This window comes from Microcebus murinus, chromosome 8 (genome assembly GCF_040939455.1).
Source record: "Microcebus murinus isolate Inina chromosome 8, M.murinus_Inina_mat1.0, whole genome shotgun sequence".
NCBI classification, from domain to species: Eukaryota; Metazoa; Chordata; class Mammalia; order Primates; family Cheirogaleidae; genus Microcebus; species Microcebus murinus.
In genome coordinates, this window is record NC_134111.1 from 71,087,724 (window position 1) to 71,102,729 (window position 15,006).

Below are 15,006 nucleotides of genomic sequence, written 5' to 3' on the forward strand. Positions count from 1 at the left end.
AATCCAAAACATGCTCCTTACAAGATGATTGGCCTGTTCTCTTAAAGAGCAATGGTTATTAAAAAAAAAAAAAAAAAGTGAGACGTATTCTAGAATGATAGAAATAGGATGAAAATATTAATAGTAGCCAAATGCAATACATGGAACTTGATAGGATCATAGATCCTGAAAAAAAAAAATACTAAAAGGCAATTTGTGCAAGGGGGAAATTTGAATATAGACTTATTAAATGATATTGTAACCAATTAAAATTATCTCATATGTGATAATGATATATGGTTATATAAGAGAAAGTCCTTATTTCAGGAGTGGCAAGATGTAATTTTAGGAATTAAATGTGATGTTTGCAACTTGCTTTGAAATGTTTCATTAAAAATATATAAATAAGGCAAATGTGGCAAATTGTTAAAAATTGGATGTGTGGGTGTTCTATTATTACTATTCTTTTAATGTAAATAAATGTTTTAATATGTTAATGATAAAATATTTAGGAAAAACTGACAAAATGATAAATTTTGAACAAAACTTTATTTCTGAGTAATATGTAATGATTTTATTCAACTTTTTATGTAGCTATCAATTGATATTATTACGTTATTTAATTCTTGGAATGTCCCAATTTGGGAGAGTTGAAATCCTCTTTGCATAGCATGAGCTAACCTTAGCTGACTTGAACTTACCAAATGCTTAGCTTCAGAGTAGCCTGGAATATGATGGTGTCTTGACCAATCTATTTAATATATTAAAGATAAATGATGTCCTCTAATCATGAGTCAATAGTTGTTTGAGGGCAGGACATACGCACCTGTCAGCACTGCTTAGCGATAATAATTGGATTTATGTTTTCCACCTGGTTTTTGTAGAAATTGGGGATTTTGATGATGTGGCCATGGAATTAAAATGTGCCTGAGATTTGCATAATATAAGAGAAATTCCCATCATAAGCAGAATTGGGCTTTCTGGTACCAAGATGCTTCAAAAGCATGCCAATGTGATTCAAAGCTGATGATTTGTCCATGAATCCTCGGCAACCCAATGGAGGGAAGACAAAGCAGCCAAAAACTGGGATCTGCAGATCCTTTCAATTTATATCCTTCTAATCATTGTTGTACTGTCTCCTTTGCCTGTAATAAAGATATTCCATGACTGTAAAAAAAAAAATTCCACATGTCAGAATTCATCTATCAGTTGAAACTGTGTTGGGGAGATAGAAAAATGGAAGATGGGGAAAATTACAACATGTACAAAGGCAATTTGCTATTCATCTTCCATCCCTACAAATCCAACTAATGCCAGGCTTTGGTTTGACAGTTTTTGTTTTTGTTTCTTGAGACAGAGTCTCACTCTGTTGCCCAGGCTAGAGTGCTGTGGTGTCAGCCTAGCTCACAGTAACCTCAAACTCCTGGGCTTAAGTAATCCTCCTGCCTCAGCCTCCCGAGTAGCTGGGACTACGGGCACATGCCACCACGCCCAGCTAATTTTTTTATATATATATATATATATATATATATATATATATATATTTTTTTTTTTTTTTAGTTGGCCAATTAATTTTTTTTCTATTTTTAGTAGAGACAGGGTCTCACTCTTGCTCAGGCTAGTTTCGAACTCCTGGGCTCAAACGATCCACCCACCTCAGCCTTCCAGAGTGCTAGGATTACAAGCGTGAGCCATCGCGCCTGGCCAGGTTTGACAGTTTTTTAAATAGAGCTGACTATACATCTCAAGAAGTGATGCTCCTTTTCTCTTTAGCTATGTATCTCCTTGCTCTGTCAAGATGATGATCCATCTTATTCCATTCACACTAAAAGTGCATGTGTGAGTGAGTGATCCTGTGGGCAGCCAATCTTGAAGGTACAGTCTGCCTTCCGTATCTGCACGGTCCGACCCACAGATTCAACCAACCACAGATAGAAAATATTTGGGAAAAAAAAATAACAATAAATAATAATACAAATTTTAAAACACAGTATAACAACTATTCACGTAGTATTTACATTGTAGTAGGTGTTATAAGTAATCTAGAGATGAGTATATGGGAGGATGGTGCATAGGTTATATGCAAATACTATACCATTTTCTATCAGGGACTTGAGCATCCTTGGATTTTGGTATCTACCAGGGTCCCAGAACCAATCCCCCCATGGATGCTGAAGGATAACAGTAGGCATATGCAACTTATTTTCAGAAAATATATGAACATCTTGATTTACAAGCAAATAAACCTGAGAGTGCTCATTTACCTAACAAAATAAGGCAGCCATTTGCTATAGTTTTTCTCGGCTAAAGGGGAAGGGGGAATCTTGACAGCAAAGCTGTTTGAGGGGTTATGCTTCCTAACAGTGGTAAAAGCTGTCTGTCACATGGCGATTGCCATGAAGCTGCACTCTGTCAGTACATGTTACTCCAGTAGACAGCTGGAGCTATCATTTACTGACTGTGACTCTGAAATATCTTTACATTCAGGGAAAATTAAAAGGACAGGAAAGTGAATAGAGACTGACTGAATTAAAGTCGCACCTAAATTCTTCCAGGAAATTCTGAAAACCAAGAAGGCAAGAAAAATAAAATACATTCCCTAGTATAGTTCTACCTGATTGAAGTTGGAGTGGACAACACTCTCACTTCAGTCAGGTAGATGCATCATAGGATACAATGGCATTAGAAGAAGAGCACTTCCCACCCTCTTATTAATTTAGCAAATAAGAAGAATGTGTCATCAGCCTCTAGGTTGGTATATATGCCGATGCAGTAGAAAAAAGTGGGAAAAGGGAGAAGTGAATAAATAGTTTGGATTCTACTCCATGCTCCATACCTAATGCTCTGATCTGTCCTCAAACCAGAAAATGACATCAAAGACATGAGCACAACCTGGCCCCATGAGCCCTGATGAAGGCCAGGCTTCAAAGAATGAAAGGGAAGGGAGGGACGGAGTGGGAGATAAGAGTCCAGTTGTAATTCCACGAATAACCCTTCCCTGCCAAGCAGGGCTCCTAAATTTGTAAATCATTCTGCCCAGCTATCCCTACAATGAGGGCTTGAATTCCCAGACCCCCCCACCCCCCGTGCTACCAAGTATCCTGCTTGTACTGCAACAGTCTTCCCAACCCCACCCTTTCTAACCTGTCCCATTATTGCCACCCTACCCTCATGCTGCTATCAGATTTGTCTTCCTGACGTACATTTTCTACAACTCACACACCTACGGCAATTCCCCAGGGCCAGGCACTATTCTAAGTGAATCTCATGCATCCTCTCATTTCGTCACTCCAGTGCTATGAAATATATACAATATCATCATTCTTTCCATTTTACAAATGATCAAACTGAGTCACAGAGCAGTTTAGTAACTTACTCATGATTACACAGCTAGGAAGTAGCAGAGCCAGAACTGAATCCCAGGTGACCCAACTCCAAGCCCGATGCTCATAACCCCCATGTTTTAACATCAACAGAATAAAATCCAAACTCCCCAGCCTAGCAATCAAGTATCTCTGCATCTTTCCAGTTGTAACTCCCTCTCTCCCCTTTTGTTCCCTCCTTACCACCTGGCACAATTGTGCACAATGCAGTCCTTGTGATTTATATGAGTTGACTGAATAAACGTCTGAGCTAATGAATGAACAGTCAGTTTTTATTTCATGCAAGCATGGTCCTTATTTTCAATGCCATAGGGAAAAAAATTGTTTCAGCTTTTGCCCAGAAAGTCTAATCTCCAAACATGACACCAGGCAACAAAGAAATTGCACAAGAATTTGTTAGGTTAATTATTCATCTCCTTGCTGTCAGCAAGAGCTTCTGAGCAAAGCAGTACTAAGAGATCTGCATCCCAGACGTGGTACAAGCCACACTGGGTAGGGGTAGCTCGGCATAGGATGTTGAAATATGGCTCCTGGGTCCAGGAAACAGATTCCTTACAATATATCCTTTTGTTCCTTGGAAGAAAATTCAGCAAATCTATCATAGGGAAATCATATTGGCAGAAGTCCTGGTTACTTAGTGCAAAATCAATTGCTTTATATAAATTAGGCTTTGTCTGGTGGCAACAAGTAGGATAAAGTGAAAACTCAAACTTAATGCATAGGAGTGCTTTACAGGATACAAATTATTTACACAAAACCTCTCACATAATCCCTTGCAGGGAAACTGAGCTGCAAAGATGATGGGAACACCCCAAATCACAGCATTTAGGTAAGACAAGAACCCAAGTCTCTCTCCAAATCAAGCCCAGGGGTCCCAGCTGTGAGGAGTGGTTACTTTCTAACAGTCTCTACCCCACACCTACAGCCTCTGCCGTGGTAGAGGAAGGTCCTGCCCAACTCAGACCAAGAATCCAAGCTGGGCTGGTTGATAAGGAAGGAATGGAGGAGCCCAAGAGGAACTGGGAAAGGGCTCGGGACAGGGCCCTAGTTGAGGCTTTGTGGGCTTAAGGCACTCAGTCCAACAACTGCTCACAGTAACTAGTGGTTCTAGACAGGGCCTCGCCCACCTCGTCATCCCCCTTCCTGCCTCACCTCCCCCCAAAAACTACGCAAGCAACCCAGAAGCAGAGAAGCAGCAAGTAGCCACATTCCCACCTGTCTCTCCTGGCTTCCTGCCCATGTGGCTGTGGGGACAGAGAGCAGAACCTAATCACCCTTAACTTGGAGGGGAATGGAATGGGGGGCAGGATGGATAAGATTAAATTTAAATGAGTGAACTTTGGGTAAAGCGGATTGCCCTTCAGAGTGTGGGTGGGCCTCATCCAATCCATTAAAGTCCTGAATAGAACAAAAAGTGAGCCTCCCCGAGCAAGAGGGAATTCTCCAGCAGGTGACCTCGGGGGTAGAACGGCATCATCTGCTCACTCAAGTCTCGAACCTGCTGGCCCACACTGCAGATTTTGGGTTTCCCAGCCTCAATAACCATGTGAACCAGTTCCTTATAATATACCTATAATAAATCTGATGGTGAAATAGATATATATCTTAATGGTTCTGTTTCCCTGGAGAACCCTGCCTGATACAGGGACTAACTTGCAGTGGAAGACCACTGTGGGAGCAGTGTGGACCACTGTGGGAACAAGTCCTTGCTGTAGACAAGGGAGGCTCTCTGGGGAGATGAGAGGAAGGGCCTCAGCAGGGGTGGCATGTGGTGTCCATGTGGTGGGAGGTACTGACATACAGATACTTCAGGAAGTGATGGTAGGGTCTTGCTTAAGGAGAATATTTTCAGCTATGCATGGAGAAAGAGATAATTATTCTTGAAAAGTCTACAATATATAAGAAAAACATGGTATACAGCTCACTTTGGTTATGAATATCCCTCTAGAAAATGCATTTGACAATTTTTATCAGCTAACTTAACCTTCTTGTAACAGGGCAAGATTCACATTATGAAAGAGGAAGAACTTTCCAATTTTGCTCTATGTGTGGGAGAATCTGTTGGCCACCAGCACACTATTATCCAAACAGTATGCTGGGGAGCAAAAAGTTTTTATGGCAAAGAAAAAAATATAACTTCCTATTTATTTTAGATATGTAATTTCAGCAAACACATCCATTAAAACACATAATCTCTTCATCAGCTGCACTAAAGTTTATTTTTAAACAGATATTCAAAATATTTAAGCCATAATCCTATCACAGCTGCAGCTGGATCATCAATTGTAGAGTTACAGGTTTACATTCACTCTCACCAAATGTCTTACAACATTACAGTATTTATTTTGAGAATATTTTTCATGTTGATAATTAAAGCACACAAGTCCATCTACATTTCACTTTTATTATCAAAGTAAAAGTTTCTAGGTTCAAAATAACAAGAGAGTTATTATTTAAGGTTAAATTTTAAAAGTATTATTTCTGTTTATGAAAAGCTCAAATCCAAGGTAAAATACAAATACAAGAGTACTAACGTATTCCAGAACTCTTAATCCAACCATGAAAAATTTCTTTGTGGAGGCATAATTTGAAAATCACATTAGACAATGACCATTAAACTTCACTTACCAGGTGGGGTGTTTTCAGCTGGAAATAACTGAATAGCCAACTAAATTTTGCTTAAGCAATTTGGACACTTATTTATCTCTTAACAAACTCTCTAGAGGTAGGTGGTCTTGGGTTCAGTAGGTCAGTGACTGGATAGTGGCTTAGCAACGTCACCGCAGGGCCAGGCTCTAGCCACCTTTTTGCTCTGCCAGCCTTGGTTGCTGGCAGTCACGCATTTGTGATTGCAAGGTGGCTGCAACAGCAAATCATCACTCAGGCAGGTCCAAAGCAGGAAAGCTGGGGCCAGGGAGAAGTGAGGGGTCTATATCTCCTTGCACCTCTCTCTTTTTTATAAGGGAAAAATACCTTTCCCAGGAGATCCCAGTTGACTTTTCATTAACTCTCATGGACCAGAATGAAGTCACACGCTCACTTCAAAACAGTATGTGGCAAATGGGACTAGGATCGCCATGATTAGGGGAGAAACATTTATTCACCCCCTGGTGCTGGGCACATGGCTGCCGACTGCCAGAACAAAACTGCAGTCTGTTAGAAAGGAAGGAAGTAGAGAGGACAATCAAGAATTCTTTACCTCCCAAACACAGGTAAAGAATACTAGCTTATATGCCTTATGTGCGTTATCTCTTTCAATTCTCACTGGCTAGAGACCATTACTATCTCCATTTCCCAGATGAGGAAACTGAGGCACAGAATAGTCACATAGCTCCTCCAAGGTCTACACCTGATAAGTAGTAGAAATAGAATTTAAATCTGGATAGTCTGACCTCCAAGCCAGCAAAGACTTGACTTGGGTAGCTGTAATACTTTAAAAGCAGAAAAGACAACTGAAGGGGCTAGAAAATTCATTTTGGGTGGTAGGTAAGCTAGTAAAAGGAGAAGAATTGGTACAGCCCTTCAAATTTCAAATGTAAAACTTCTCATTTCACCCATCTTCACTGCATTATGTTAATAATGAAGGAAAATTATTCCAGGTATAATAAGCTTTATGGGGCCGGGTGCGGTGGCTCACGCCTGTAATCCTAGCACTCTGGGAGGCTGAGGTGGGCGGATTGCTCAAGGTCAGGAGTTCGAAACCAACCTGAGCAAGAGCGAACCCCGTCTCTACTATAAATAGAAAGAAATTAATTGGCTAACTAATATATATATGGAAAAATTAGCCAGGCATGGTGGCGCATGCCTGTAGTCTCAGCTACTCAGGAGGCTAAGGCAGTAGGAATGCTTGAGCCCAGGAGTCTGAGGTTGCTGTGAGCTAGGCTGATGCCATGGCACTCACTCTAGCCTGGGCAACAAAGTGAGACTCTGTCTCAAAAAAAAAAAATAAGCTTTATGATGCTTCTTTATAATCTCTTTTATTAATTGGTAATATGTTTTTAAATGTAAAATTCATATATATTGCTAAAACTCTATGGTCTTTTGACATCTTTTATGCAATATATGTAAATACATTGTACTATGCTTTCTTCCAAACCTTTTTCTTTGTCTCCACAGTATTCCTGAATATCATTTTGAATAGCTGAAAAATATTCCATATTTATCCATTGTTAGCCATCCAGATTCTAATTTTTCACCATCAGGAATAATACAATAAATATCTTTGTTCTTATAGGTTTTTTCTTCTTTACAATAAATTCCAAGGAGTGGGATTACTAGGTCAAATGGTCTGGACATTTGTGTGACTTTTTATATCCACTGCCAATGTGATTTCCAAAAGAACTGAGCTAATTAACATTGCTGCCAGGAATGTAAGAATACATTCATTTTCTGAGGTCACAGCAGCTTTGTTTTATTTATATTTGTGTTAATTTAATAGCCATAAAATTGTGTCTCATTTTTTTTAATTCCAATTCTTTGATTCGGAGTGTTTCTCGATAGGCGTGTTTATAAGTATTTCCTCCTGTGAAAAATCTGCCCTTAATCTTTACCCATTAATCTTTCTGGGTCTTAGTGCTGTTGTGATTCACATATTTCAAAACAAAGTTGGCTTAATTTCATTTCTGCAAACTGCATGCAGACTGAATGACTGGTTCGTCTAGACTTACACTTGGGTGGACCCAAATTCCACCCAAATTCCACTTGTTTCTTCAACCTCCTAAATTTCAACAACTGAGGCATTAATGTCAATCTTAGCTATAAAAAATATGAACAAGAATGTTCCCACTGAACATTTTTGTTCAGAAAAAACAAGAATTTTTTCCCCAAAAACATACTAGGATCATTATACTCAAAAATTCTAAGAGTAATATTAACAGTTATAAATCAGTCCTTGTTTTCATGATCAATTATACTCTGTAAATAAAGGTTTATTCTTTTTCAATGGGATAATAGCCATTATAAGATTTCTTTTGTGTTTTCATCCTGAAATTGCTAGGTTAGTGCAAAATCAGAGGAGGGGAAAAAGCAATATCTTCAGATTTCGTTTTGCTTAAGTAGGAAAAAAACCTCCCCAAAACAACACATAACAAGAGCTGGGCATGGTGGCTCACGCCTGTAATCCTAGCACTCTGGGAGGCCAAGGCGGGCGGATTGCTTGAGGTCAGGAGTTTGAAACCAGCCTGAGCAAGAGTGAGACCCCGTCTCTACTATAAAGAGAAAGAAATTAACTGGCCAACTAATATATATAGAAAAAATTAGCCAGGCATGGTGGCACATGCCTGTAGTCCCAGCTAAGCAGGAGGCTAAGGCAGCAGGATTGCTTGAGCCCAGGAGTTTGAGGTTGCTGTGAGCTAGGCTGACGCCACAGCACTCATTCTAGCCTGGGCAACAAACTGAGACTCTGTCTCAAAAAAAAAAAAAAAAAAAAAAAAAAAAACCCAACACATAACGATAAAAAGTATTCAATCTTTTAGCAGAAAAGAAAATATATGAAGCACATTGTTGAACCTTTTTTACTTTGCCACTTTGTCTCTTTTCTATTTCTGTTACCTAAATATTTATTCCCAAACCAGAATACCTAAGAGAATCTTTTAAAAATATAGATTTCTGCCCCCCTGCACCAGGTCTAACAAATTAAAATCCTTGGGGTTGCAGCCTGATAATCTATACTTTTTAGATATCCCCTAAGTTTTCAAATATTTTAGTTGCAAAATTATTGTTTTCAACTAACTCTTACTAAGAACCATAAGGCTAATATTTATAGTGATTTTTAAACGCTGCTGAGCAAAAGATTTGTATTACTTCTGTAGTGCTTTGAAAAGAGCTCTGGAAAGACAATTTACAGTCTTAATTAATTCTTTACCTAAGAAAGAGCAGAGGCCAGAGACAAACATTTTTCACTTTTTATGGTATCTGATCACTTAAAAGCTCTTTGCAAGTTGAGCGTAGATCATGTACCATCCAGGATCAATATCCGTATGTCTAATTTTTCCTTAGAATGTTCCCCGAAAAGAAGTATTCAGGAATTCTTAGTCTTATTACAAAAAGTTTGTTGTTGTTATTGTGGTTTTGTTTATTTTTAGGAAAATAACACTCATAAATGACCAAAAGCTCTTGTATAAAGGGTGGTACACCATGAGTAATTTTAATTTTTTAAACTTTTCTTTAAGGTTTTGGGAAAGTTATATTTATGCTTCAGGGAAAATTAAAAGTGGATTCGTAAAAAACCTGTGGCATTCCCAATTTATCCACTGGTTGCTCTTGAATTCTCCTCACTGCCAGTTAGGAGATGGGCATCATCTCAGTTAATAAGATTAGAACCTTATTCTAAGATGTCAATACACATAGTGGATAGTTTATTATGTATTCAATAATGTTAATACCCACATTATTCTATTATTACATATTATCTACATACACATATTACACATTTCAATAAAAATGGTAGGTAGTTCAAAAATGTCTTCAATAATGATTTCTGCATTGTTCTATTAATATGAATTATTCTATACATATTTATTAGACATATATGTGGAATACATATATACAGAAATCTGGAAGAACTTGAAAACTAGTAAGATATTAATATAGATGCCTCCATGACTCAATTCTTTTCTAACTCTCCAGGGTATTTCCATGCAGGTATTTAAGTCACAGAAAAGCGCTTCAGCTGGGCGCTCAACCGGGTGAAGAGAAAGCCCTGTGGTTAGAGTTTTATCTTCTTTCTAAAGTCCAGAAAAAGAAAGTCCCACTACGTGAAGTGGGCTATGAGCAGATGTAGGCGACTTTATGTGGTCCTGCAGTCAACAAGTGAAAAAGTTACCTGTTGCACACTGATGCCCCCAAAACTGGATAAATTATACTATTCAGGCTCATTCCAAAAAGAGCATTCATAATCTGTGCAGGGTTCCTGGAAGATTACATGAATATTTCTTAGCTCAGCCACAGCCAGTGGGAGTATTCCGTACTTAATTCTGTAGTACCCAGGCAGCAAATCTTCTGGACCCACTGAACTAAAATAAGCAAAAGTACTCAATAACTTAACATATTTTCATGTTAAACTTCCAAGCCTATAATTGGCCAGAAATCTCTGCACTTTCTGGACTATCCTATCAAAGTATCCTAACAACAGAGGAGTGCATCCCAAATACAAAATTATTTCCTTTCCCTCATGGGTATCATAAAAATTCTTGCAAATGTTATGTCTTAGTCCCTATTTTATACATACATATATGTGTGTGTATGTGTGTGCATGAATATATATTTGCTTTAATAGCAAAATAATGTTTCTTCTAAAACTAGGGGGGGGGGGAATTGATACTCCAGGAGGATATACTAGGTATATTGTAGCACTTTATGTCCCCAGTTGGGTGCACACCTATCAGATGGTCTGCCTTATTCAAAATGCTCCCCTTCCATCTGTAAAACACATCTACAAAGCAGATTCCTAAGAGCCAATCGTCTAATGTGCTGCTCCAAGGCCCTTGGCCATAGTCAACATAACCAGGGAAGTTCTCAGCTCAGGGCAACCAAGGAGATTCCCCATCCAGAGAATGTGAGGAAGAGGTGAAAAGAGAGTGAGAGTTAGTCTCTCTGTGGCTGAACCTGTAGCCACATGTTCCACTACTGTGGTCCAATAAGTTAGGAAAGGTGGTATTCAAAAAAAGAAAGAATGAAGAAGATACTCGAAGAGAAGCCCAGGCAAGAGGTACAATGCAAATGCTGCCCGGTTCCCTGCAGAGTCCAGTCTGTGGGACTGTTCTTTCTGGGGCTGGGCTCCCCCATGTTGGAAGCACAGCTCCCTGGGTAGTCACTTCAGCATACCTAGAGCACTCTTTTGAGAAACACGAGCTAAGTGACAAAAAAGGCAGTCCCAATATGGCAACCATGAGGGGAATCACTTGCTGTGGGTACATACTTGCCCCAGCAGGAAAAAAAAAAAAAAGACACAAGCAAAAGAAAAACCAAATTAACAACCCTGCAGGCTTCCATTTGGATATAAACTACGTATTCCTTCTTACCTAGCAAGAAGAACAAATGTAACATGCCTAAACTGTCATAGTTTTGGAATTGAGAATGTGTAAATTGTAAGTTATGGGTCCAAAGCAAAAAGAAGAAAAAGAACTGCAGGCCTGTCTTGAGTAGTACTGTGAACTTCCCTTTTCTCCAGGCTGTGACATGCTTTGCTGTTGTCACTGTTGACACCATGGAAAGAGTGGTCCCCTGGGATTCCCCAGCCAGGCCACCCTACCTAAGGCAGCCGTGCAGCCAGGACGAGCAAGTCCAAGCAAGCGGGGCTGGAGTGCTGACAAAGGTAACAACGCCCCTCCACGCACATAATGAAAACCAGAGCAGGACACTGCACCCGATGCAAGGCTTTCACCAAATAAAGAAATGTTTAATCATGCATCTGTGCTGTACATTGAAGGAGACCTTTTCAAAGGGTCATTACTAAGTACAGCTTAAAAATAAGGAATCTCGATCTATCTGGTCTAAATCTAAAGAAATGTTTGGAGGGGATCCTTAAGGTATTGTGAACTTATGCTTTCTTAATGGGGGCTGTCTCTTGTATGTCTGGTTTGAGAGAAAATGTATGGATGAGCTATAATTTGAACGCATTTTCAAAGCTAAGACACAGTGTCACTGAATTCACATCATTCTCATTTAATGTTCTAGATGACAGAAAACTAAGACCGGGGGGAAAGAAATAAAAAACAAAAAAGAAAGAAAGAAAGAAAAGATTTTAGATGATGAACAAGTTTCTAGCAACTGTCCAACAGTGGACCAGGCTGGTTTCTGAATCACCAAGTGTCTGAGCTTGACAACAGTTAGGATTAGACCCCTAACTATCAGGAGCATGAGTAGAAAAGATTCCTGTTTTTCTATTATGTATCCTTGACTATATGTCTTTGAAAGACCTTTCAACTTTAACACTCCAAAATTTAGATATTCTCCATATACTGACAATTTTACAAAAGGTACATGTAAACACAGCAGAGTCTAAACATAAGACAACTTGCATGAAAGTTATCTACATCAAAGCAACGGAGCCAAAGTGCATTAGTCATTATGTCAGGAAATAAATCAATCTGGGGAAGATGAACAGGAAAAAAATATGTCATGAACCTAAAGTGAAACATCTACTTCTAAGGCTTGAGTCTGAAAAAAATATATACCTTCAAGATTCATTCTGAAGAAGGTATCATGTATGTGCAAATACACCAATACCCTATAGGATAGATTTAAAACAAAGGCTCAGGTGTTTCCGAAAATGGCACAGGAAAAGAAGGGGATGTAAGGCCTTGTGTATAAACAGGAGTCAAGAAGTTCATATTCGAAGCCAATCACTTCCTGTGAAATTTGAGCCAACCATATTCCCCTAGTCCGAGACTTCCATGTACTCCCAATAAATCACAAACTATCCTGTAAGGGGGCTTCAGCCTTCTCACAGATCACAGATTAAAGACAAAGTCGGCCGGGCGCAGTGGCTCATGCCTGTAATCCTAGCACTCTGGGAGGCCGAGGCGGGCGGATCACTCGAGGTCAGGAGTTCGAAACCAGCCTGAGCAAGAGCGAGACCCCCGTCTCTACTATAAATAGAAAGAAATTAATTGGCCAACTAAAAATATATAGAAAAAATCAGCCAGGCATAGTGGTGCATGCCTGTAGTACCAGCTACTCGGGAGGCTGAGGCAGAAGGATCCCTTGAACCCAGGAGTTTGAGGTTGCTATGGGCTAGGCTGTTGCCACGGCACTCACTCTAGCCTGGGCAACAAAGTGAGACTCTGTCTCAAAAAAATAAATAAATAAAAAAAGACAAAGTCTATGGAAAGGGAAAAAGGAGAGAAAACTGCATTCATACTTTGGATCCCTTGGGAGGTACAGAAAAGAGAGAAGTCAGCTGATGACTCCAAACCTCTAAAAGTAGTTCATCTTCAAAAAAACAGAGGAATAGGTAAAAATATCTATCCAATCCCCAAGGAGAAAGCACTCTGCTTGCACAGGTTATGGTTTAACACGCAGGAGCTGCAGCTTAAGCAAATTCCAGGGCTCACTCGGAGGCGTCAGCCATCCCGGTGTGGGATTTCTTTACAGACAAGGTCAGTAGCTCTCTTTTAGATCATTTTGCAAGGAAGTCAGTTGGCCAAATGTGAGTACCATGTAGACTTGGGAAAGCTAGATATTTGCCAATTCAATATGGTTTGACAATAGTTTTTAAGAGGTATTCTTATAAAAACAAATTAAAAGCACACAGAGAAGTTTTTTTTACTTGATAAAACTTGAAGAATAAACAAACAGTAATAGTTAACTTTTTACTGATTATTATAAATTAGATTATAGATTATTATAAATCTTTGGGAAAAAACAGTCATGACTTCCTTCAGTTCCATTTCTTCAGTTCCACTTCCTGGGGAAGATGAACAGGAAAAAAATATGTCATGAACCTAAAGCGAAACATCTACTTCTCAGGCTTGAGTCTGAAAAAAATATATACCTTTAAGATTCCAAAAATGGCCCTTTTTTTTTAATATCTTAAAATAATTTGGGGGTTTTTTTGCACAAATTTTTTATTGTGGTAAAATATACATAAAAAATTTACCATTTTAACCATCTTTAAAGGTATAGTTCAGTGGCATTAAGTACATTCACCCTGTTGTGCAATCATTACCACCATCCATGTCCAGGACTTTTTCATCATCTCATACTGAAACTCTGTACCAATTAAACAATAACTGCCCATTGCCTCCTCCCCTGAGCTCCTGGTAACCATTATTGTACTTTCTGCCTCTATAAATTTGAATACTCTAGGTACCTTACATAAGTGAAATCATACAATAATTATCCTTGTGTGTCTGGCTTATTTCACTTGGCATAATGTCTTCAAGGTTCATCCATGTTATAGCATGTGTCAGAATTTCATTCCTTTTTAAGGTCAAATACTACTCTGTTGTATGTATACACCACATTTTGTTTATCCATTCACCTGTCATTGGACATTTGAGTTGTTTCCATCTTTTGCCCGATTTGAATAATGCTGCTACAAATGTCAATGTACAAATGCCTGCTCACCTCTCTGCTTTCAATTCTTTTGGATATACAGCCAGAAGTGGAATTGCTAGATCAAATGGTAATTCTATGTTTAATTTTTTGAGAAACCATCATACTGTTTTCCATAAGGAAAAGCACAAAGAATCCAATTTCTCCATGTCCCCACCAACACTTGTTGTTTTCTCATTTTTTGATAACAGCCATCCTATTGGGTGTGAAGTGGTGTCTCATTTTTTTATTTTTATTTTTTTTTTATTTATTTTTTTTTTTTTTGAGACAGAGTCTCGCTTTGTTGCCCAGGCTAGAGTGAGTGCCGTGGCGTCAGCCTAGCTCACAGCAACCTCAAACTCCTGGGTTCGAGTGATCCTTCTGCCTCAGCCTCCCGGGTAGCTGGGACTACAGGCATGCGCCACCATGCCCGGCTAATTTTTTTTTTTTTATATATATATCAGTTGGCCAATTAATTTCTTTCTATTTATAGTAGAGACGGGGTCTCACTCTTGCTCAGGCTGGTTTCGAACTCCTGACCTTGAGCAATCCGCCCGCCTCGGCCTCCCAAGAGCTAGGATTACAGGCGTGAGCCACAGCGCCCGGC

The 15,006-nt window shown here is 39.2% G+C and overlaps 1 protein-coding gene and 1 long non-coding RNA gene across 6 annotated transcripts in view; both read right to left on the bottom strand.

Moving 5' to 3' along the window:
• The window catches only part of ANKRD44 (ankyrin repeat domain 44), a 286,791-nt gene that overhangs the window by 229,759 nt on the left and 42,026 nt on the right, over positions 1-15,006 (bottom strand). The gene's annotated exons all lie outside the window — the stretch shown is intronic.
• LOC142872371 (uncharacterized) overlaps positions 10,598-15,006 on the bottom strand; it is a 44,055-nt gene continuing 39,646 nt past the window's right edge. The window contains exon 2 of the long non-coding RNA XR_012920594.1: positions 10,598-14,637. This is a non-coding gene — a long non-coding RNA (uncharacterized LOC142872371). The remainder of the gene's footprint in view (positions 14,638-15,006) is intronic.